At 48.4% G+C, this 22079-nt stretch overlaps 1 protein-coding gene across 2 annotated transcripts in view; it reads left to right on the top strand.

Moving 5' to 3' along the window:
- The first annotated feature begins 2035 nt into the window (after positions 1 to 2035).
- The window catches only part of UBA1 (ubiquitin like modifier activating enzyme 1), a 43622-nt gene continuing 23578 nt past the window's right edge, over positions 2036 to 22079 (top strand). Inside the window, exon 1 of one of the 2 annotated variants that reach the window (XM_028712627.2) lies at positions 2036 to 2192. The gene's annotated coding sequence lies outside the window, so the exon portion shown is untranslated. Of the gene's footprint in view, positions 2193 to 18866; positions 19021 to 22079 lie in introns of those variants that run through there. The other variant, XM_028712628.2, reaches the window with a different exon arrangement.

The raw sequence follows: 22079 nt of genomic DNA, 5'->3' as shown, positions 1-22079 counted from the left end.
ATTCTCAAGAGCAACTCTCCCACGCAGACAGGGTTCAGAAAAAGAAGAAGCAAGGGTTGGGCCACAACAGAGGTGGAGAATATGTGTGAAGATGCTTGGTGTGGAGAAAGCAGATAGTGAGAAGTTTTTCTCATAATACTAGAGCCAACCAATGAAGCTGAATGTTGGAAGATTCAGAACAGAAGAAAGTCCTTCTTCACACAGGGCACTGGTAAACTATGACATTTGCTCTCATGAGGAGGCATAGTGAGAGTCACCAATCTGGATGGCTTTAAAAGAGGATTAGACAAATTCATGGAGGACAACGGCTACTAGTCATGTCGCCAACAATGTTCTGTCTCCGTTTTGGAGGCAGTATTTCCTCTAAAGATCAGCTGCTGGGAATCACCTATGGGGAGGTGGCTGAGACACTCGGGTCCTGCTTGGGGCTGCCCCCAGGCACCTGCTCAGCTCCTGTGAGAATGGGATGCCGGAGGCCTCTTCTCTTGCTCTCTCTTCTCTTCTCACTCTTGGGCACTTTCTCCGTATGTTATACAGTAGACCTCAGTCATTGAAAATGGACAGCCAGAGACTCTTGACTCAAATTAAGCTGTCTCCCTGCCACTTCCTTTTCTTCCTATGTTCAGTCTCTTATCTGAAACACAAATTTCCCTAAAGAAAATAGTTGGGACCAACTGAAGCTGCCTCTTCTACCATGAGGGCTGGTTTTCCAAATCCCAGATACATTGTGGTTGGCTATGGTTGCAGGGGAAAGGAAGAGCATTCTGTGTGTCCAACTGCTGACAACACACTCCAAAACTCTGGAGGACTACACTCAGCAGCTTCATATAGATATTAAACAACATGGGGGATAGAATTGAGCTTTGAAGGACCTCATATTGAAGGTCCCATACTGCTGAAAAACAGTCCCCAAGCATCCCAACTCAGATAGCCTCTCCAGGGGAATACAGTGGTTGATGAAATGGAAAGCCACCAAGAAATCAAGGAGGATTAGTTTTCTCCTGACAGAGGTAATCATATAAAGTGACCAGGGCAGTTTGTGCCAAAACCAGGCCTAAACCCTGATTGAAATGGATCTAGAGCTCCTGGATCTGGTCAGTGACCACCCGCCCAAGAACACTGCCTAAGAAAGGGATATTGGCAACTGGCTGGTGATTACTTAAGTTATTAGGATCTAGGGATGGTGTCTCAAGAAGCGCTCCTTTCACTGCCACCTTCAACTTGGCAGGAACCACCCCTCTCATAAAGAGGCCCTGACCACCCCCTGGGCCCACATAGATCTGCTCCCTGATGGATTTCATTAAGCCAAGAGGGGCAAAGATCCATCCAGGCCCCAATCCAAGCTCTGGTAGATGTTGTGGAAGTGGTGAGGGAGCGGGTGGCACTGTGGTTTGAACCGGGGAGCTCCCGTTGCTTTGTCCCTGCTCCTGTCAACCTAGCAATTCAAAAGCACACCAGTGCAAGTAGATAAATAGGCACCACTGCGGCAGGAAGGTAAGCGGCGTTTCCATGAGCTCTGGTTTCCATCACGGTGTTCCGTTGCGTTCCCGGAAAAGCTGTTTGTGGACAAACACCGGCTCCCTCAACGTGAGGCGAGATCCAGCGCTGCACCCCATCATTGAGGGGCAGTATTTCGATATAAGTAGGAAAATGAGAAAACCCCTAAACATTTTTTTAGAAAAAATGCACTGCGTCTATCTCCATCCTGGATTGCGTCCTGCCCGGTACATTGCTCTCTGCGCGAGATCCTCCCGCCCCTCCCCCTCCGGCCACGTGCTTCTGCGCGACATCAGGAGCCACGTGCTCCCTCGCCCCTCCAGGCGACCGGCAACTACATTTCCCAGGAGGCACCGCAGCCCCGCCCCGCCGGCCGAGCCGAACCACCCGAGTGGGGCGTGCGGGGGGGGGTTCCCCCTCTGAGCTTCCCCTCCGCGCCCGCCCGAGCGCCCTTTCCCCTCAAGGAACCCGAGAGGAGGCCAAGGCCCCGACCCCGCCGCGCCCGGGAAATGCGGCCGGACGCCCGGCAGCTCGGCTTGGGGGCGCGGAGGGACCCCGCCCCCCCTCGGCCCGCGTGGTCTCGGCCGGCGCGCTCCTCGGCGCGGGGGGCGGCGGCGCGCGGCGTCAGAGGCGGCGGCGGGAGCAGCAGCCGGAGCCGGAGCGGAGCGGGGACGCAGGCGGCGCACGGAGGGGGGGTGAGAGCCGGGCGGGGAGGGGGGGCGGGCCGGGGGGGAGGGAGGGAGAAGTCCGCGACCACCGCCCCCCCCCACAACCCCCTCCATTTGGGGCGCGTCCCCCCGCGCGGGATCGGGCTGGGCCAATGGCTGCTCCCAAGCCGGACATCCTGCCGCCTTTCCCCTCCCGCCCCCTCGGCACCTGGGAAGCCACCGCGGAGCTCCGCGCCGAGGCTCTGCCATCGTCGTGAGCGCGCCGCGCGCGACCTGCGGGGGGGGGGCAAGGGAGGGAGAGGCGCCGAGCCCTTTCCGTGCCCGCCCGGCACTCGAAGCCAGCTTCCCCTGGCAGCCTAAGTGACACCTGTCATTGCAAGAAAAGGGTCAAGGATCATAGGATCATGGAAGGTGGAGTTGGGAAGGGCCCCGAGGCTCATGCAAGGCAGGACTCTTTCCCCCGATGTGGGACCCACAACTCTGAGATCAAGAGTCTCACGCTCTGCCAACTGAGCTTTTATGCACCTTTGGTCTTTTGCAGGCTCCTTCCTCTCCTCCCCTCCATTTTTTTAGTCTCCAGATTATTTCTCCTCAAGCAAGGACTCTTGTTAGTACAGCTATAAGCCTGTTCCAATTTCTAAACCTAGTTTCCTTCTTTTGGAAGGAAAACCCAAAGGTATGAGACAGAGTCTCTCTGAAGTGTGCTGAAGTTCCTTTCCAGCCATTGTCAATGCTTGGTCTGCCCCCACCCCCTAGTTTTACTGAGCTGGTGAATGGGCTGCATTGCCAGACAAAAATCTGGCTTCAAGTCTGTGTCCGCTGGTTTTCTGTTTTCCAATATGTTGCAGACTCCTGCCTGAGGGTTGGCTGCCTGTGAATCACATTTCTAGGGCTAGGAATCAGGTCTCTGTGTCAAATAGCAGGACATCAAGGCAGCCTTGTGTGCTGACATTTTTTATTTCAGTCATTAATAGATGTTTCATTCTCAGCTTGGGGAGGAAGGGGAGAATTGGGCCAAGTAATATGGATGATCCAGACCTGCTGGCTTATATGGTTTGACCCTTTTCTATGCTTTCTGTTTCCTTGACTTGAAAGAAGGGAGCTGGTTAAGAACCTAATCTCAAGAGACTGTAATAACTTCTCTAGGGATGGGCTAAAGTGGCATAGTATCTGTAAGCAGCCTCCTGTTCTTGAACAGCTACCTAGATGCATTCGTATGCTAGTGCCTTTTGCTCCTGAAATATATTTTGTTTACTTTGTTTCCCTGAAAGTTTATAAATTGGACCTTGAATTTCCCCCTTCAAATATAGGGGACTGTTCATTGAATAAAGGTGTTAGTTTTTAAAAATTGTCTAGGTAATCAAAAGTCAAAGAATCAACTTAATTTTCATATTTATAAATATAATTATTTGTAAATATAGGTGCCATTTTGATAACATTAAGGGAAGGAATGCAAATGCAATGTATAATGCAATACCACTTTTAATGTTCTCTCTGTTATTATCATTTGTAAGGTAAAGGTAAAGGTACCCCTGCCCGTACGGGCCAGTCTTGACAGACTCTAGGGTTGTGCGCCCATCTCACTCAAGAGGCCGGGGGCCAGCGCTGTCCGGAGACACTTCCGGGTCACGTGGCCAGCGTGACATCGCTGCTCTGGCGAGCCAGAGCCGCACACGGAAACGCCGTTTACCTTCCCGCTAGAAAGCGGTCCCTATTTATCTACTTGCACCCGGGAGTGCTTTCGAACTGCTAGGTTGGCAGGCGCTGGGACTGAGCAATGGGAGCGCACCCCGCCGCGGGGATTCGAACCGCTGACCTTTCGATCGGCAAGCCCTAGGCGCTGAGGCTTTTACCCACAGCGCCACCCGCGTCCATTATCATTTGTACAGTAGCATTAATTATAATTGAGAGTTATAGAATTTTTCAGCATCTAAAGTGCTTCGTATACATTATCTTGGTCATTCTTACAACAGCCCTGGCAAGGCAATAATATTCCCATACTGCAGATAGTGGGAGGGAGGAATGCCAATGAGGTTGCATTTGAACTGAAGAATTCCCATGTAGAGCCAAAATATAAAAAGGGTGCCCATCAGCCTCAATCCTGACAACTAATAATAATAATAATAAAAAAATGTCCAGTAGCACCTTAGAGACCAACTTAGAGACTTAGTTGCTCTCTAAGGTGATACTGGACAATTTTTTAATTTATTTTGACTGTGTCAGACCAACATGGCTTCCTACCTGAATCCTGACAACTAAAACTAGCATGAATTAAGACAGTTTACCAGATGTGGTCACAATAAGAGGGGAGTGGAATAGTTTTTTATAAGAGATCCTAGAGAAGATCCTAGTTATAAAAAGTTTGTGCAGGAGTAAAACTGTGGATCAAGAAGGCAACAGACTCAGAGCAGGCTAGCTGAGATGGTTTATGGCAACTTTTGACTGAGCTGCTTCATGTACTGAAATACCCCAGGATGCCAGCTGTGCTCTGTGTACTTTGTGTTGTGTGTGTGGCCTTAAAATTTGTCAGCTTTAGGCCCCTGAGTTAAATCTGCTCCCTTGGGGTGTAGTGGTTCAGAGCGGTGGATTCGTAATCTGGGGAACCGGGTTCGCGTCTCCGCTCCTCCACATGCAGCTGCTGGGCCAGTCACACTTCTCTGAAGTCTCTCAGCCCCACTCACCTCACAGAGTGTTTGTTGTGGGGGAGGAAGGGAAAGGAGAATGTTAGCCGCTTGGAGACTCCTTCGGGTAGTGATAAAGCGGGATATCAAATCCAAACTCTTCTCAGCTGCCAGCCTTGAGGCAAAAAGGGGCACAAAAGAACCTGTTGAGAGGCCCAGGCCCATCTGCCTCCCTCATTCCTCAAAGTGGATCTGCAGCAACAAGTACTTTTTCCTTGACTTGCCCAACCTGCCCCCCATCCCATTCCTGGAGAATTCCATGTCAGGTTTGGGATTCAAACAACTCCCTAAAATGCCCTCTTTGTCTAGCCATGTTGGGAAAATATTAACTGTTTCAGACACTAAATTCAAGGTGCAAAAGTCAGCAATATTTGTGTCCTACAAGTTTGTGATTCTGTGTAGCATTTGAATTATTTATTTATTTATTTTTAAGAATTACTATGCTGCATACCTATCAGAGTATCCAGTATAGATCTTGGAATCAACTTCAGATATGTTCTTTTCTCCTCAACCCTGCAAAAACCCTTGTGGAAAATGCCCTGAAATAATTTTAGTTCACAGGGAAAGAGTCCTCATCAAATTCCATTAACTCAGACTCTGATGAGACACTAACAATGCTTGACAAAGATTTTCTCACACTGTTCCCTTTGTTAAGGAGCAGAAAGCCCAACTCTGCCTCCCTTTGGCCACTTTTCTTCCTTCCCCTGCACAAACATGCATTAACCCAGGTCATTCCCCACACAGAAATTTAGCTTTTTTCTTACTGGCAGCTGAGAATGGGTAGATACTTCTGGTCCAGCAACAGAGATTCGTGATCATCATAGACTGTCTCTAATGGTTGCTTACCCCAACTGCTGTTTGAGAGAGTTGGATAAATCCAGCTAAGAATGGAGTCTGATATTTTAGGGCAGCGGAGAGGAACCTGTGGCCTTCCAGACATTGCTGGACCTCAGTTCCCATGAGCCGCAGCCAGCCAACTAGGGCACTATCTGGTTTTCAACATTTTTAGCTGGTATATAACCAGCTAAAATCACGCTACCTCGATATATCATGATATATATCTGCGGTGGCGAAGGGCCTTGCAGGGTCTCCCTGTGGCGGAAGAGGTTCCTGCGTATCTCCCCACAGCATCAGAGGGCCTTGCTGGGCCTCCCCATGGTGGTGGAGGGCCTTAAAATGTAAGGAAGTAGTAGATTTAATAAAAATATTAAATAAACTTCCATATACAGTGGTGGGACGCGGGTGGTGCTGTGGGTAAAACCTCAGCGCCTAGGACTTGCCGATCGCATGGTCGGCGGTTCGAATCCCCGTGGCGGGGTGTGCTCCTGTCGTCCTAGCGCCTGCCAACCTAGCAGTTTGAAAGCACCCCTGGGTGCAAGTAGATAAATAGGGACCGCTTACTAGCGGGAAGGTAAACGGCGTTTCCGTGTGCTGCGCTGGTGCTGGCTCGCCAGATGCAGCTTGTCATGCTGGCCACGTGACCCTGAAGTGTCTGTGGACAGCTCTGGCCCCCGGCCTCTTAAGTGAGATGCGCGCACAACTCTAGAGTCGGACACGACTGGCCCGTACGGGCAAGGGTACCTTTACCTTTATACAGTGGTACCTCGGGTTAAGTACTTAATTCGTTCGGGAGGTCCGTTCTGAACCTGAAACTGTTCTTAACCTGAAGCACCACTTTAGCTAATGGGGCCTCCCGCTGCCGCTGCTGCACGATTTCTGTTCTCATCCTGAAGCAAAGTTCTTAAGCCGAGGTACTATTTCTGGGTTTGCGGAGTCTGTAACCTGAAGCGTATGTAACCTGAGGCGTATGTAACCCAAGGTACCACTGTAATATATTTAATATATTTTCAGCTAATTTAAGAGTAGTTTAAGTGATTTACTCTTCAAGTTGCATATGCTTCCCCAACTCAGAGGTCTAAGTGGAATCTGTGCATGCATAAGCCCCACTGACTTAAACTAAACTTACTTCTACTTTCCTGGGAGTAAGCCCCATTGAATTCAGTAGGGCTTACTTGTGAGGAGGCACACATTTGCTTTCACTGCTTACCAAAAAACACCCTCCCCATCATTTTCACACAGTACCCAACCTCCCATTTCAGCATAAGGCAGCCACCTAAATCTTCTCCCCTCCATTCCCCCCCAAAGGCCCCCCAAAAGCTCTCATCCCACCAATATCTCCCTTTTAATCAAAGGGAGGGAGAGAGGGGAAGCAAGCAAAAAGAATAGTCTCTTTTAAATTTAAAAAACACCCTTTTTAATATGGAAAAAAGCTATTTAGGGGGAACCAACAACATAAACACTACCAGAAAATAAAAATAGAAGCTCTTCCCCCCTAGATTTGTCAAGGTGGGGGTGAGTGTGAGGAAGAAAGAAGTGCTTTGTTTGTTTATCTGTGGGGGTCCCTCCTGGATTGTTAGCAGGCTCTGCATAATTACTTGAGCTCTAAGTGGAAAGCCACCAGTGAAGCTGAAAGAGTTTGCTGCTTTGTGTGAGGGCTTGTCTACTTTTCTTACAGGGGGAGGGAGGGAGCAAATTATCTGCAAAGCTGAGCTAACCCCTGGGAAGCTGTTAAGTCTCCACCTTTTGTTCACTGGTGTATTGCCTTGTTGAAACACTTATCAAGATGTCATTCGCTCAGCCCTCCAGCCAACAAGGCCAATGGTCAGGGGTGATGGGAGTTGTAGTCCACAACCTCCGGAGGGCCACAGGTTCCCTATCCCTGCTTTAGAAAGTACAGTGCTGATGGCAACTGCAGAGATGAATGGGAGCAGCGCAAGAGCACCGCAGAGGCTTGATTAGCTGCTGGCAGAACAGTGTGGGATTTAACAGACCTCTGGTTTGATCCAGCAGAGCTGTTTTTCTGTTCTTAAGCCGCTTCCCATCTGGAAATATTTTCCTATGGCTGCATTTCAAGCAGCAGGTAATATGGATGAGGATAACGAGCATTGTTCACATGTACCCTAAATGTGCATGAAGGCTAAAGACAAAAGAGGTTTCCTCCTCTGAGCAACTCATTATTGTTATTCATTACATTGGTCTTTGGTCATTAGGACCTCACAGCAGAAAAACTGTGGCAGCAGAGTAGCCAGAAAGGTGCTGGGTTTCTATAAGGCTGGAACCAGACGGTTCAACCTCTCAGACCCAGTGGGCTGCAAGAGGACTTTGACACAGAAGCCGCAGACCACACACTGAATTAAATTTCCATATCATAAATTAAAGTGTTTGCAATATAATTAATATTATTTAATATACACAATAGATTGAGTCTCTTGTGAAGCCAGTAAATAAATGCAGCCCATGAGAAGGAGGAGGAGGGGGCACGGGATGGGGGGCAACAGGGGCAACAGCTGCCTCATCCTCCTCACTTGCCTGCTGGTTGCCCACAGCTGCCGCCATTTATCCCACTTGCTCCCCCCCCCCTCCCATACACCACACACACAGCCTCTTCAGGCTGGTTATTAACTAAGGAGGGGCAGGGATCTGTAGCGTTGGAAGGGGACTCCCGAGAGTCATCTAGCCAGACCCCCTGCAATCCCTGGCAGGCAGCCAGCAGCAGAGCCTCCCTGCCCAGGGCAGCCCAACCACCCTCAGAGGCCCCTCCAAGGCCCCCTGCATGTCGCCACACACCGTGTCTCTGCTGGGCCCAGGCTGCATCACAGCCTCCCTCTGGCCCTGCGGCTCCACTGCCATGGCCGCTTCCCTAAGCCCACCCCTTGGGAGAGGGCCCAAGAAGCAAGCAAGCAAGCAGGGAGAAGAGAAAGCTTCCTTCTCCACATTGGGTAAGGGCTGCCTGAAAAGGCCTTGTGGGCCACAGGGTGGACCACCAGCTCCCAAAGCAGTGGGGAGGCATCATCTGTGTGACTTCAGGGTAGCCCTCTGGGTTTCCTGCTGTTCCTGTTCCCCAAGTGAGTCATGGCCAGGCGAGGAGGTGCTTTGGGAGTCTTCTGCACCTGGGAGCTGTTTACATTCCGAATCCAGGAGCATCCTCATGGCATATGAAACGTTCATACAGTTTGAAACATGGGGGGGGGGGGGGACTGGTTTTTTTCCACTTGAGATGTCTGTCTTTCCTTCATCCACCCACCCACCCTTTCAATTATTTTTGTAAATTAAAATTATGTAAAAAGAAATATATGCTATATTTATTTTCTTATCTGATTCAAATATTTCTACTTGTGGGACCTAAAAGGCATTATAATAAAGCAGGATTGGAGAGCTGCATTTCTTCACAGTCACAATGCCACCTTTTCTCTCTCTCATTCTTCTTCCCATTTTGCATTATCAAACCCTTCTCCCTCCCTCTTTCCCGGTGCCCAGGGGGCTGCAGATTGTTCTAGCCAGAGACATTGAACCCTAGTAGCTTGCAATGCTCCATCCATTTTGGCTCCCTTCCCTCCATCACCCCAACTCCTCTAAACTGCTTGCTTGCAGAGGGTTTTTTCACCTTTCTTCCATTGTGCTGCCTTTCACCTCTGCCCTCTTCGTCTCCCTTGAGGTTCCCCACTACTATGGAAGTAGGTTCCCTACCCCAGTTTATAACTCACCACATAAATATATATATTTGTGATATCTTCAAGTCTAGCTGCTTTGGTTTTCTTCAGACAATGATTGCAAGTAAACTTAGAGGTGAGGGGTACCTACACATAAGTTAGGTTTTGCCAATAGGAAAATTAGATTTTTGTGGGGCGGGGCATTAAGGATAGCAGAAAACAGAGCCATTAATGTTGTTCTAAGCCAAAGGACATTTTCGTTACCTAAATTATGAAATGACCTCTCCACACAGTCAGTATTATCCAGAAACAGAAGAAACCATTTTAAAAAATCTGCCTCTCCCCTTAGCTCCAAGCAGTCTGGCCAGTGGTCAGGGATAAGGATGAGTTGCCACCCAATAACACATGGGGGGCACCACATTTGGTACCCCAGCATAGCTTATTGGGAAAGTGTTGTGGGGAGCCTGGAGCTAGTCTGCTCCCCAACCTGCGCATTGGAACAAATGACAGTTTTCCATACGGACTCTGGGAGCTGTAGTTCTTGCCAAAGCAGGACAAGGTCTGAGTGGGAGCTTATGAGAGTGCCCTTATGAGCGTCACTTAAAGTTTAAATCAAGGTGATAACAGTTTCTGAAGGACCAATAGCAGCTGATTATGACCTTCCATTTTTATCTCCATGGTCTTCAGAGAGCTGAAGGTTTGCACAGATTGAAACTACCGTATTTTTCGCCCTATAGGACGCACTTTTCCCCCTCCAAAAATGAAGGCGAAATCTATGTGCGTCCTATGGGGCGAATACAGGCTTTCGCTGAAGCTTGGAGAGCGAGAGGGGTCGGCAGCCTGCCGCCCGGCGTGCAAGGCGCCCTGAAGCAGAGCGCCCCTCGCGCCGGGCAGATATCCACAGCCTGGGGAGCCCTGCGGGAGTTCCCGCAGGGCTCCCTAGGCGGCAGATAGCAGCCTGCTGAAGCAGCGCGCTTCGGGCAGACATTGGCCAGCCCCACAAGCTCGGGGGACAGCGGGGAGGCGCAGCACCGCCATCCCGCTGTTCCCCGACCTGGTTTTGGGGGGAAAATAAAGGGGGGGGGGAAATTTCCCTTTATTTCCCCCACAAAAAACTAGGTGCGTCCTATGGGACGGAGCATCCTATGGGACGAAAAATACGGTACCTTTCAAATCAGCTTGCTTCTCAATTTGGTATTGTGCATTTCCAAACATAGATAAATTTCTTTCACGTGCTGCAATGTTTGAGGAACCTGAGAAGATATGAGAGTTGTACATGTCTTAACAGTATACCGGAATTGTAATTATCTAAAATGGTAGATGAAATTACGTAGTCATGGCAGAGTTATTGGAAAACATTTTGAAGGAGTAAAGGGCAACCAAAACTACATTTTAAAACCTTGCCTTAAAGGGCGTTTCACATATTTGTGAAGGAGAAAAGATTTCATGAGTGGGTTTCCTTGCACATTTTTCTGGAATTCCCCATTTTTCCATTGGAAGAATTTTTGAGTCAGGATCTCTGACAATGCCCCAAGCCTCGCCTTAATCCCCAGTTTTCCTCTTCACCCTACAGATTGCAAAAGTGAAGGCAGCATTGGACCTGGAGGGAAGCCCAAAGGGGCTCTAGGGGCGCCCATTTGGGGCCAGAGGGCTCTGCTGCAGGTGTGAACAATCTTTGGCTTCCAGGTGTTGCTGAAGTACAATATACCCAGAAGATCTAGCCAGTGTGGCCAGTAATCAGGAAGTATGGGATTTGTAATCCAACTCCATCAGGAGGGCCAAAGGTTTCCCACACCAAGGGCTTCCTGATGGTGTTTCCTGCTTGGCAGCGGGTCCGGGCATCCAGTCAGTTGAGGCATGTTTAAGTGAATGTGTTCAGCAGGGCTGTTTTTCTAGAAAAAGAGGTGCCAGAACTCACCAGGAGCTCCTCCGTCATTCTCTTAGGATGGCAGTGGCGCCCCCCTGAGAGCTGCAGCTGAACAGATGTGCTGTGTAGGCAAGGCCAAGCAAGGAAGAACAGAGAAAACAGCTTCTTGAGGCTTGTGGAGTTTTGAGGGGATATTTAGAATCATAGAATCATAGAGTTGGAATAGACCACAAGGGCCATCGAGTCCAACCCCCTGCCAAGCAGGAAACACCATCAGAGCACTCCTGGTTGTCAAGCCTCTGCTTAAAGACCTCCAAAGAAGGAGACTCCACCACACTCCTTGGCAGCAAATTCCACTGTCGAACAGCTCTTACTGTCAGGAAGTTCTTCCTAATGTTTAGGTGGAATCTTCTTTCTTGTAGTTTGGATCCATTGCTCCGTGTCCGCTTCTCTGGAGCAGCAGAAAACAACCTTTCACCCTCCTCTATGTGACATCCTTTTATATATTTGAACATGGCTATCATATCACCCCTTAACCTCCTCTTCTCCAGGCTAAACATGCCCAGCTCCCTTAGCCGTTCCTCATAAGGCATCGTTTCCAGGCCTTTGACCATTTTGGTTGCCCTCCTCTGGACACGTTCCAGTTTGTCAGTGTCCTTCTTGAACTGTGGTGCCCAGAACTGGACACAGTACTCCAGGTGAGGTCTGACCAGAGCAGAATACAGTGGCACTATTACTTCCCTTGATCTAGATGCTATACTCCTATTGATGCAGCCCAGAATTGCATTGGCTTTTTTAGCTGCCGCGTCACACTGTTGGCTCATGTCAAGTTTGTGGTCAACCAAGACTCCTAGATCCTTTTCACATGTACTGCTCTCAAGCCAGGTGTCCCCCATCTTGTATTTACAGAGACCTTTCATGGGCTCTGGCCCTCAGATCCCAGTGTATGTGACACATATTTAGTGGACAGTGGAGGGCTACTCAGATTGAGAACCAAAGATATTTTTGTTGTTGTTTAGTTGTTTAGTCGTGTCCGACTCTTCGTGAACCTAGGGACCAGAGCACGCCAGGCACTCTTGTCTTCCACTGCCTCATATTGGTAGCTTCGAGAACATCGAGTACCATCTCGTCCTCTGTCATCCCCTTCTCCTTGTGCCCTCCATCTTTCCCAACATCAGGGTCTTTTCCAGGGAGTCTTCTCTTCTCATGAGGTGGCCAAAGTATTGGAGCCTCAGCTTCACGATCTGTCCTTCCAGTGAGCACTCAGGGCTGATTTCCTGAAGAATGGATAGGTTTGATCTTCTTGCAGTCCATGGGACTCTCAAGAGTCTCCTCCAGCACCATACTTCAAAAGCATCAATTCTTCGGCGCTCAGCCTTCTTTATGGTCCAGCTCTCACTTCCATACATCACTACTTGGCAAACCATAGCTTTAACTATACGGACCTTTGTTGGCAAGGTGATGTCTCTGCTTTTTAAGATGCTGTCTAGCAGCATGTTGACATTTGGAGTATTGAATAGGAAGGCAATGAGCTTTGTCTCCAAATAAGCATAGCCTGAATTATGTTGAAGACAATGCCCCTATATAGCACTTGAGGGTGCAGACCCACAGCAAGCGAATAGGAGCTATGCACTGTGCTAGGTTGCAATGTTGGAATAGTCACTGCGGCCTCACAGTACTATAGTGCAAGATATTATTTTACACCCACCCACCCACCGACTGTATACCCGAAGGTCTCAGGGCAGTTCACATAACCCACTTCCCTGCATTAACCCAGAGGCAGCCATTTCTCATTCCTGGCAGTTCACATCTAACCCCAGCCTTGACTCTCTTGGTGATCTTAGGCAAACCTTTCCCCCTCTTTTTTAAATCTCCCAAAGGAGTCCAAGTGAGCAAACAACAAAATCACTGAAAAATACTTTTTCTTTTTTTAAACAAACCAAATATCTTCCATGTTGATATTAATCAGTCCATATTAATATTTCAAGAGTGCCAGCAACCATGTCTCTCAGCGCTGCCCAATGCCTGAGTGAATAGGAATGTTTTAAAATTCCACTTAAATGTCAGTAATGAGGAAGAGAGTTTAACCTCAGCAGAGAGGGCATTCCATAAGTGGGGGACCACTACCAAGAAGGCTCTGTCTTGGGTTGGCATGTGACAGGCAGCCATCAGCCCCACCCACACGGCCTCCCCTGCCAGGAGGGGAATGCAAAGCAAGATGACATTGGAGGTATTTGGGTTGCAGGCTATCGAGAACTCTGTGTGCTAGTTTGTTTAACTGCAATCCACCGTGGTGCGTGCTTATATTTCTTGCACGTGTATTGTGCTTTCAGGCCTCTGTATCCAAACACACCACAAGTGTAAGAGGTCGCCTTTTGGGTGTCTGTTAATTTGAGGAATGGTAATCCTTGGGCAAATACCTCTGTGCTGTTCTTAAGAGGCTGGTGTGCACTAAACGTGTGCCCCAAAAGCTGAATTCTTTGACGACAAATGAGTTGTGCTAATTTGCCTACTTTGTTTTTTGTTAACTATTTTTATGTTAGGCATAAAAGGGGAATACTGCTCAAGCTCAGCTCTGAATAGGAGGGGCTGTAACTCAGTGGGAGACCTCATGCTTTGCAGGCAGAAGATCTCTGGTTAAATCCTTGCTGTCTCCAGTTAAAGGATCTCAAGCAGGAGCCACTGCCCACTGCAGTAATCCACTCTGCATCAAGTGGGCCAGTGGTAGGAGGTAGGGCTGGATATTTGACTGTTCAAGATAGATTTGGTCAAGTGAAGCTCAAGTATTTTTAAGGCATTAAAGTTGTGGGAAAACATGAGGTTCGGTACTAATGTTAATTAATAGAAAAGTACTAACTTAAATAATTCATTACTTTTTTTTTAAAAAAAGTTATTTTTAAAATTACATGCTTCCCTCAAAGAACCTCAAGCAACATTCATTGTTCTCCTAGCCCCCTTTTATCTTCACAACAAGCCTGTGAGGCAGGTTAGGTTGAGAGATGGTGACTGATCCAAGGTCAAAGCAGCCCTTTTCCAGTTGGCACTTTGAACAGGGCTTCTCCAACGCTTTGCAGGCACCGTCCGTCAGCTGCAGACTCCCTGGAGGGCAGCTGGCCTTGGCTTGGCTGAAGTGACCCGGCAGGCCTAATGAGGTCTAGAGGCTGGAGGTCCACTGACTAAGCAATGACTCTTCAGGGTTTCAGGTGGGTTTTCCCCAGGCCTGCAGGCCTGGAGATGCCTGCAGTTGAACTACAGAGCAGATGCTCTACCGCTATGACTCTTCCCCAAAGGAAGATGCCACTCTATAAATGAAGCTAGATTGGCATGCAAGTGGATAAGGGCATTCTCAGTGGTGGCTCCACAATTGCGAAATGAAATGCCATGGCTCATCTGGCAAGCCCCCTCCGGGGTAGGTTTTAAGACCTGCCTTTAGCAGCTACTTTAACCTGACTTGCAGAACTCCACCATTTTTGCCAGATTTTGCTGCATTGGCATTGGTTTCGGTATTACAGTGGTACCTCAGGTTACATACACTTCAGGTTACACACGCTTCAGGTTACAGACTCCGCTGTACCTCGGGTTAAGAATTTTTCTTCAGGGTGAGAACAGAAATCACACGCGGCGGCAGCGGGAGGCCCCATTAGCTAAAGTGGTACTTCAGGTTAAGAACAGTTTCAGGTTAAGAACGGAGCTCTGGAATGAATTAAGTACGTAACCAGAGGTACCACTGTATTTTGAAATAGTGTTTTGATATTTTGTGGTGGTTTATGGTCTTAGATCGTGGCTTGTAAATAGCTTTGGGAAGAATTTTTCTTGAAAAGCCATATAGGTATATACCGTAATTAAAGAATGCATTTCTGCCCTGGATCATAGGGCTCTCATAGCACAATTCTATACATGTTTACTTAGAAGTAAGTCCAACTGAGTTCAGTTGGGCCTGTTTCCAAGAAAGGGAATACAAGCCTTCAGCTTCATTTAACTGATCTTCATGCTCCGAAGTCTGGTCTCAAATTTGTTAGATTTATATCCTGTCTTCTCAAAGGAGTGATGAAAGTTAGAGCACATATATGAGGTGATATTGCTGACTAGAGAGTAGATCTTCCTAGTTCTGTTGATTATATGGACTTGTTTCTAGCACTGGGAGGGTACCTCCAGAACCACCTCTGCTTATGTTCTCTTGTCCTTGCCTTGAATGAGTTGGGTTTTGTGGCCTGGAATGTTTGTCTTCCTGGCACATGAGTATGGCATGAGTGATGCCACTGGGTTCCTTCCTCCCCGAGGTCCTGTGATAGGCAGTAGGAGCAATCACAACTATAACGTGCATATTTGTGGCAGCCTGTTTTGACACTGATTTAAGTTGCTGGTTATGGTCATGGGCAACAATTAGTTTTCTGAAACATTCTGAATTGTAAAATAGGGTGATTTGCATTGGGTAACCTGCATCAGAAACATTTCTGCTGTCTGAGAGCAGGGGTCACCAGCCTTTTTGAGCCAGCAGGCCCGTTTGGAAGTTTGAGAAAGGGCCATGGGTGCCAGTCACAAAATGGCTGTATTGGGTGTGTGACATAACACACAGTGGCTGGCATGTTTAAAATGGAGCAGGAAAGGAGACAGGAATGCAAAATGGTGTGGGTATTGCCCATCAATGGGGAGGGAAGGCACCTTAGCTCTTTGCACCTCTCTTCTGTTCAGAACAGGTGGGATGATGGTTGTCTAGGTGCCAGGCTGGCGACTGCTCTCCTAGAGAATGATCTAATTTAGCATGTTAATTTTACTTGTATTTAGTAAACAAAACAAAAAAAATTGAAACTGAAAGCTTACCTCATATTATGCTTACAATAACGTCCACTCATTGTGTTCTCTTCTGCATTGGAGCCTTAATATAGCATGATGGCTGCTAGATTATTCCAGGACAAAAAAATTAATGTGGATCTGATCCTCACTCCGCAAATCTGATTGGGCCAGATTTGGAGGCTTCAGTGGATGTTGTTGGATAAAGCTTAGACAGATTGTGAGTGACAGGGCCCAGGAGGAGCACATGATGTAGGTGTGCATCAGGTCAGTCTTTTGGATGAAAGATTATGAGGAGCCCCACAAAAGAGTAAATAAAAGTATGAAAATGTGTTTAAAAGCAGCACCCCATTAATGAAGATGGACCAGAGGTTAATGGATACCATGAATAAGGGTCCTATCCTCATCAGTTATAGTCCTGTCCTCTGGATTTTTGTCCCATGTTTTGCAACATTCTGTAGCAGTGAGTTCCAAGGAACATTCATTTATTGTTGCTAGAAGTTTTGTTTTATTTTTGCCTGCTTGTGCTCCAAAATATTTTGGAATTGCAAGTAGTTGACCCATTGGCCAACAAGAGAATAAAAGGCAGAAAATGGGTACGGTACATATTTGGATGCAGTTGCTCTGCTTTTTCTGTTTTGAGCACCAGCCTTTTATTGATATTGAGCAGATATCATCATAATCATCTTATTATTTCTACCCTGCCTTTTTAAATTTGGGAGTTTATTTCTTGGGGACAGTTTGACTCTTAATTGCATTGTCGAGCTTTCAATTAGTCCTTGCAGACACTAATTCTGTGCCGTAGCATAGGTTTGAACTGATTGGTTCAAAATTGGGAAAGGAGTACGACAAGGTTGTATATTGTCTCCCTGCTTATTCAACTTATATGCAGAATTCATCATGCGAAAGGCTGGACTGGATGAATCTCAAGCCAGAATTAAGATTGCCGGAAGAAATATCAACAACCTCAGATATGCAGATGACACAACCTTGATGGCAGAAAGTGAGGAGGAATTAAAGAACCTTTAAATGAGGGTGAAAGAGGAGAGCACAAAATATGGTCCTGAAGCTCAACATCAAAAAAACGAAGATCATGGCCACTGGTCCCATCTCCTCCTGGCAAATAGAAGGTGAAGAAATGTAGGCAGTGAGAGATTTTACTTTCTCGGGCTCCATGATCACTGCAGATGGTGACAGCAGTCACGAAATTAAAGGACGCCTGCTCCTTGGGAGAAAAGCAATGACAAACCTAGTCAGCATCTTAAAAAGCAGAGACATCACCTTGCCAACAAAGGTCCATATAGTTAAAAGCCATGGTTTTCCCAGTAGTGATGTATGGAAGTGAGAGCTGGACCATTAAGAAGGCTGATCGCTGAAGAATTGATGCTTTTGAATTATGGTGCTGGTGGAGACTCTTGACAGTCCCATGGACTGCAAGAAGATCAAACCTATCCATTCTTCAGGAAATCAGCCCTGAGTGCTCACTGGAAGGACAGATCGTGAAGCTGAGGCTCCAATACTTTGGCCACCTCATGAGAAGAGAAGACTCCCTGGAAAAGACCCTGATGTTGGGAAAGATCACAAGGAGAAGGGGACGACAGAGGACGAGGTGGTTGGATAGTGTTCTCAAAGCTACCAGCATGAGTTTGACCAAACTGCGGGAGGCAGTGGAAGACTGGAGTGCCTGGCGTGCTCTGGTCCAGGGGGTCACGAAGAGTCGGACAAGAACAAACGACTAAGCAACAAAGCATAGGTTGCTCCACAAGAGAAGATTTGCACAAAGAGTTTTAAGTGCCCCATTCTTTCTGGCTTGGTTTTATAGTAGGAGTAGCTGTCTTGTGGCAAAAATGAAGTGAAATCCAGGGACTCACTGAAAACTAACCGATGCCTTTTTGTATGAGGACTTTGGAGTTGGTGACTGTGTCAACAATGAATCATGGCCTGGTAGAGTTAGAAGGGTGAGAGCTGGACCATAAAGAAGGCTGATCGCCGAAGAATTGATGCTTTTGAATTATGGTGCTGGAGGAGACTCTTGAGAGTCCCATGGACTGCAAGAAGATCAAATGCATCCATTCTTAAGGAAATCAGACCTGAGTGCTCACTGGAAGGACAGATCGTGAAGTTGAGGCTCCAGTACTTTGGCCACCTCATGAGAAGAGAAGACTCCCTGGAAAAGACCCTGATGTTGGGAAAGATGGAGGGCACAAGAAGGGGACGACAGAGGATGAGATGGTTGGATAGTGTTCTCGAAACTACAAACATGAGCCTGACCAAACTGCGGGAGGCGGTGGAAGACAGGAGTGCCTGGCGTGCTCTGGTCCAGGGGGTCACGAAGAGTCGGACACGACTAAACGACTAAACAACAACAACAGAGTTAGAAGGGGCCGCCTTGCAATGACAGGTGGCCACCCAAGCTCTGCTTAAAAACTGCCTAGGAATGAGAGTCCACTTCCTAAGCATTTTCCACACTGTTTAATGAATGACGATTTGCTGTGCTGCTCTTGACAGAAGGGAGAGAGGACAGGTCTCTGCCCTGAGCGGCTTGCAGTCCGGGGCTCACCTGCTGATGAGCGGAGGAATAGGACTGAAGCCGCCAACGCTCATGTGGGCTGCAGCCTGTGCATTGCCATGGGGCGGGGCCACCGAAACGGAAAGTCCCGCCCCGCTTCCCCGAGCCGGGAGGGCGGGGCTTCCCTTGCCTGGGGCTTCCATCATAAAAGGAGGCAGGCAAGTCTCCAGGTCAGGGGGCGGGGCCGGCGACCGACCGCCTCCCCGCGCCAGCCTATCCGGGCGCGCGATACTTGTGAGGGGCACAGGCCTAGCCCAATGGGGTCGCTCCGAGGGCCGGGCGGGGCTCTGTGCGGCTTGGAGGGGAGCGGAGCGGCGCTGAGGAGGTTTTTGTTCCGGGCCCGGCCGCCGCCATCTTGTGTCCGTGCGGGTCGGAAGAGGAGGAGGAAGCGGCAGCAGCGCGGAGCGGTGACTCGGCAGCAGCGGCGGCCGCGGCGGGGCCTGACACAGCCTCATTGGTAACGGCGGGGGGGGGGTCGCTCTCGGCTTCCTCGCTCCCCATTTCCATAGAAACAGAACCCGCCCAAGGATGCCTGTCGCCATAGAAACAAGGACTCTTCCCCCCCCTCCCAGGCGCTCCGGCCTCGGCCTTCGGACTCCCTCGCAGCCCCTCGGGCTCCTGGCCTCTCGCTGCTCCGTAGAAGGGGCGGCGGCCCGCCCTTGAGGAGCCAGGCTGGGAGGGGGCGGGGGCCCTTCCGCGTTTCCGCCTCTGCCTCGTGTTCGCTTCCTTCAGAAATGCCGCCCCCCGCCACTTGCCCCTTTTCTGCCAGAACTTGAAAGGAGCCCCCCCCCCGAAGCGGGAGGGTGCGGCGCTTCCTTCTCGGTCCTCGCGTGACGCGCCTGGCCGGGACGCCCCTCGCGGAAGCCGGGAAGCGCCTGCGGCCTTAGCTGCTCCGGCGCCGCGGCCTCGCTGCTTCTCTTTTCCCCCAGGATGGAGGGGGCGGGGATTGCAGAGAAGAGCCAGGATGAAAAGTCCAGGGGGTCAGTCAGCTGGGAGCAGGCAAGTGCGGGGCTAGCGGGGGACGGGGAGCGTTTTAGCGCCTCTCCTGGCGGGGGCGAAAGGGATTCATTCCAAGGAGAAGGGAGCCCGGGATCTCTGGATACCCCACCCTTACCATTATTGCGGAGGTGCAAAACATGGGACGAGGCAAATAATAGAGTAACAGCTCTTTCAAGCTTGCCTGGAGATGGCATGCCTTTGAAGGAAGCTCGATTTGGGGTGGGAGCTGCTTTAGTTTCGGAAGAGAAATTTAAGCTGGTAAATAATTGCAAATGCTCATCGTTATTGGTTACAGGGTTGTGAGGCTGTACAATTTTCACAAAACGAACCAGCAACTTCTTTTGCTCAGGTGTCCTGCTGCATAGAAATTTTAGGTCTCTTTAGGCTGGAGAGCATAGGAACTCAGGATTGTTGCCTTTATCACTGATCCATATCCCTGTAATATATGTATTGCAGGGCAGTTTGAATGTAGGTCTGGCAGGCTGTTGCCCAGAAGGAATAGTGCCTGACTTACCCTGAGCAAGGGTAAAGTCAGGGGTAGGCAACCTAAGGCCCATGGGCAGGATGCGGCACAATCCCCTTCTAAATCCAGCCCGCGGATGGTCCGGAAATCAGCATGTTTTTACATGAGTAGAATGTGTGCTTTTATTTAAAATGCATCTCTGGGTTATTTGCGGGGCATAGGAATTCGTTCATTTTCCCCCTTCAAAATATAGTCCAGCCCACCACATGGTCTGAGGGACAGTGGAGCGGTCCACGGCTGAAAAAGGTTGCTGACCCCTGGGTTAAGTGGACAATTGCCTTCCTTACTATGACCCTTTATTGGCATCCTTTGTTAGAATGGGCTCCAGTGTGTAAGATAAATGGCAGCTGGTTGGGTGTGGCTTGAAACAACTGAGTGTCAAAGTTCTGCAAGAACTTGCAACATGTTATATGAGTGACCTGATTTTCTTGATCAGTAGTACTGTTAACTTATGGCTAACCTCAGCCAGATACAGTATGGTCTAAATCTATAGAGTAAGGATCTTAGCTTTATTCTCAGAAGGGTTTGTAGCAGGAAGGCTTGGAAAGGAGTAGAACTTCATCCTTGCTAAGGAATCATCTGTCAGTTCCATCTCATAATTCTTTCCTCTTTACCAAACTACTTGGAATAGACTGTTTCTATCTCCCCTAATCTTGAGTGATCAGTGGTCTGCTTACAATAAGCAAATAAGGTTGGTGGAATTTTATTCCTCATCCTTGGTACAATTGAAAGGCTTGTGTGCTAAAGTTGCCAGACTGAAACCACATTGATTTAAATGTCTTACTCTTCTAGTATCGCAGAACTAACATTTTGACAAGGGACAGTCATTTTAGCTAGCCTCTTTTGCTGTCTAGGTTCCAGATGGCTCAATTAGAATCTATTTTTTTAAAAAATGTACTAGTCAAATGATGTTAGTCCCTATTTATTAATATATTAATCCTGATTAAAAGATTGTCCTTGACTAGTTGGAATTTTCAGATCCGCTGTTTTCTCCAACTCCCACCACAGTTTGCATTTTGATTACGAGGTCTGGTTATTACTTATTAGTTGACAACCGTGTTCAGTGTGAACAGTTTCTGTTTAGCAACCAGCTACATGTGCCAACTTTCAAAGATCTGATTCCCCAAATGGGTCTTGTGTCAACATGATTAGTTTGGTTTTGTCATACCAAAAATCAAGGTGTAAACATGTTTTTTCACATTGGCCTAAGTGCCTGCATGCTGGTTCTACAGTCATTCAGATTAAACCGTCTGGCTGGCTTACTTGTGTTGAATACTCCATCTGGGGTTCAAATAAGAGTTAAACTTCTTCAAACATTTCTGAGGAAGAGTACCATACTATTGCAGCTCTTATGTTTCCATCAGGCTGGTTTTTATCAGATAATAATATCTCATACACTCTTGTTTCCCGTGATGAAATAGCATTCGGTGCTGGGAGTGTTCGACCAAGGAGTGTCCAGGTTGTCCTTCAGTTCTTGCAGTTAAACCAATTGGAACTTGAGTTTTCCTTTAGTCTTCTTCAGTAGTTAATTGTTTTGACGTTTTGCACATGAATTCATTTGCTGGACAGCATATCTGCCACAGAATTCCTGGATTTGTGAAGCATTTTGGGGTACTGCCTTAGTTCAGGGGGTGGTACTAATCGGGTTTGTTATCCTTTGTAAATTGAGGGCATCCTAGAGTGTGCCTGACACTCCCCTGTTGCTTTCAGTTGCTGAGGTAGATCAGTAATGCTCAAAAAGTTGTCCTTGTGAGAAACCTGCTCTCTATGGCTGACCTTTTAATCAGGGGCTGATAAGCTTCCAAAGGATTCCAAGGTTCATAGGAAAACTACTGGGCGAGACTGTTGCTTGTTCCGAACTCAAGACTAATATACCCCTTTGCAGTTTTCCCTATACGGTGGTACCTCCGGTTGCGGACGGGATCCGTTCCGGAGCTCCGGTTGGATCCCAAGGTTTCCGCAACTAGAGGGACCGCTTCTGCGCATGCGCACAC

Source organism: Podarcis muralis, chromosome 17, assembly GCF_964188315.1.
Source record: "Podarcis muralis chromosome 17, rPodMur119.hap1.1, whole genome shotgun sequence".
NCBI lineage: Eukaryota > Metazoa > Chordata > Lepidosauria > Squamata > Lacertidae > Podarcis > Podarcis muralis.
The sequence above is the reverse complement of the archived record's forward strand: the minus strand, read 5'-3'. Positions and strand labels throughout refer to the sequence as shown.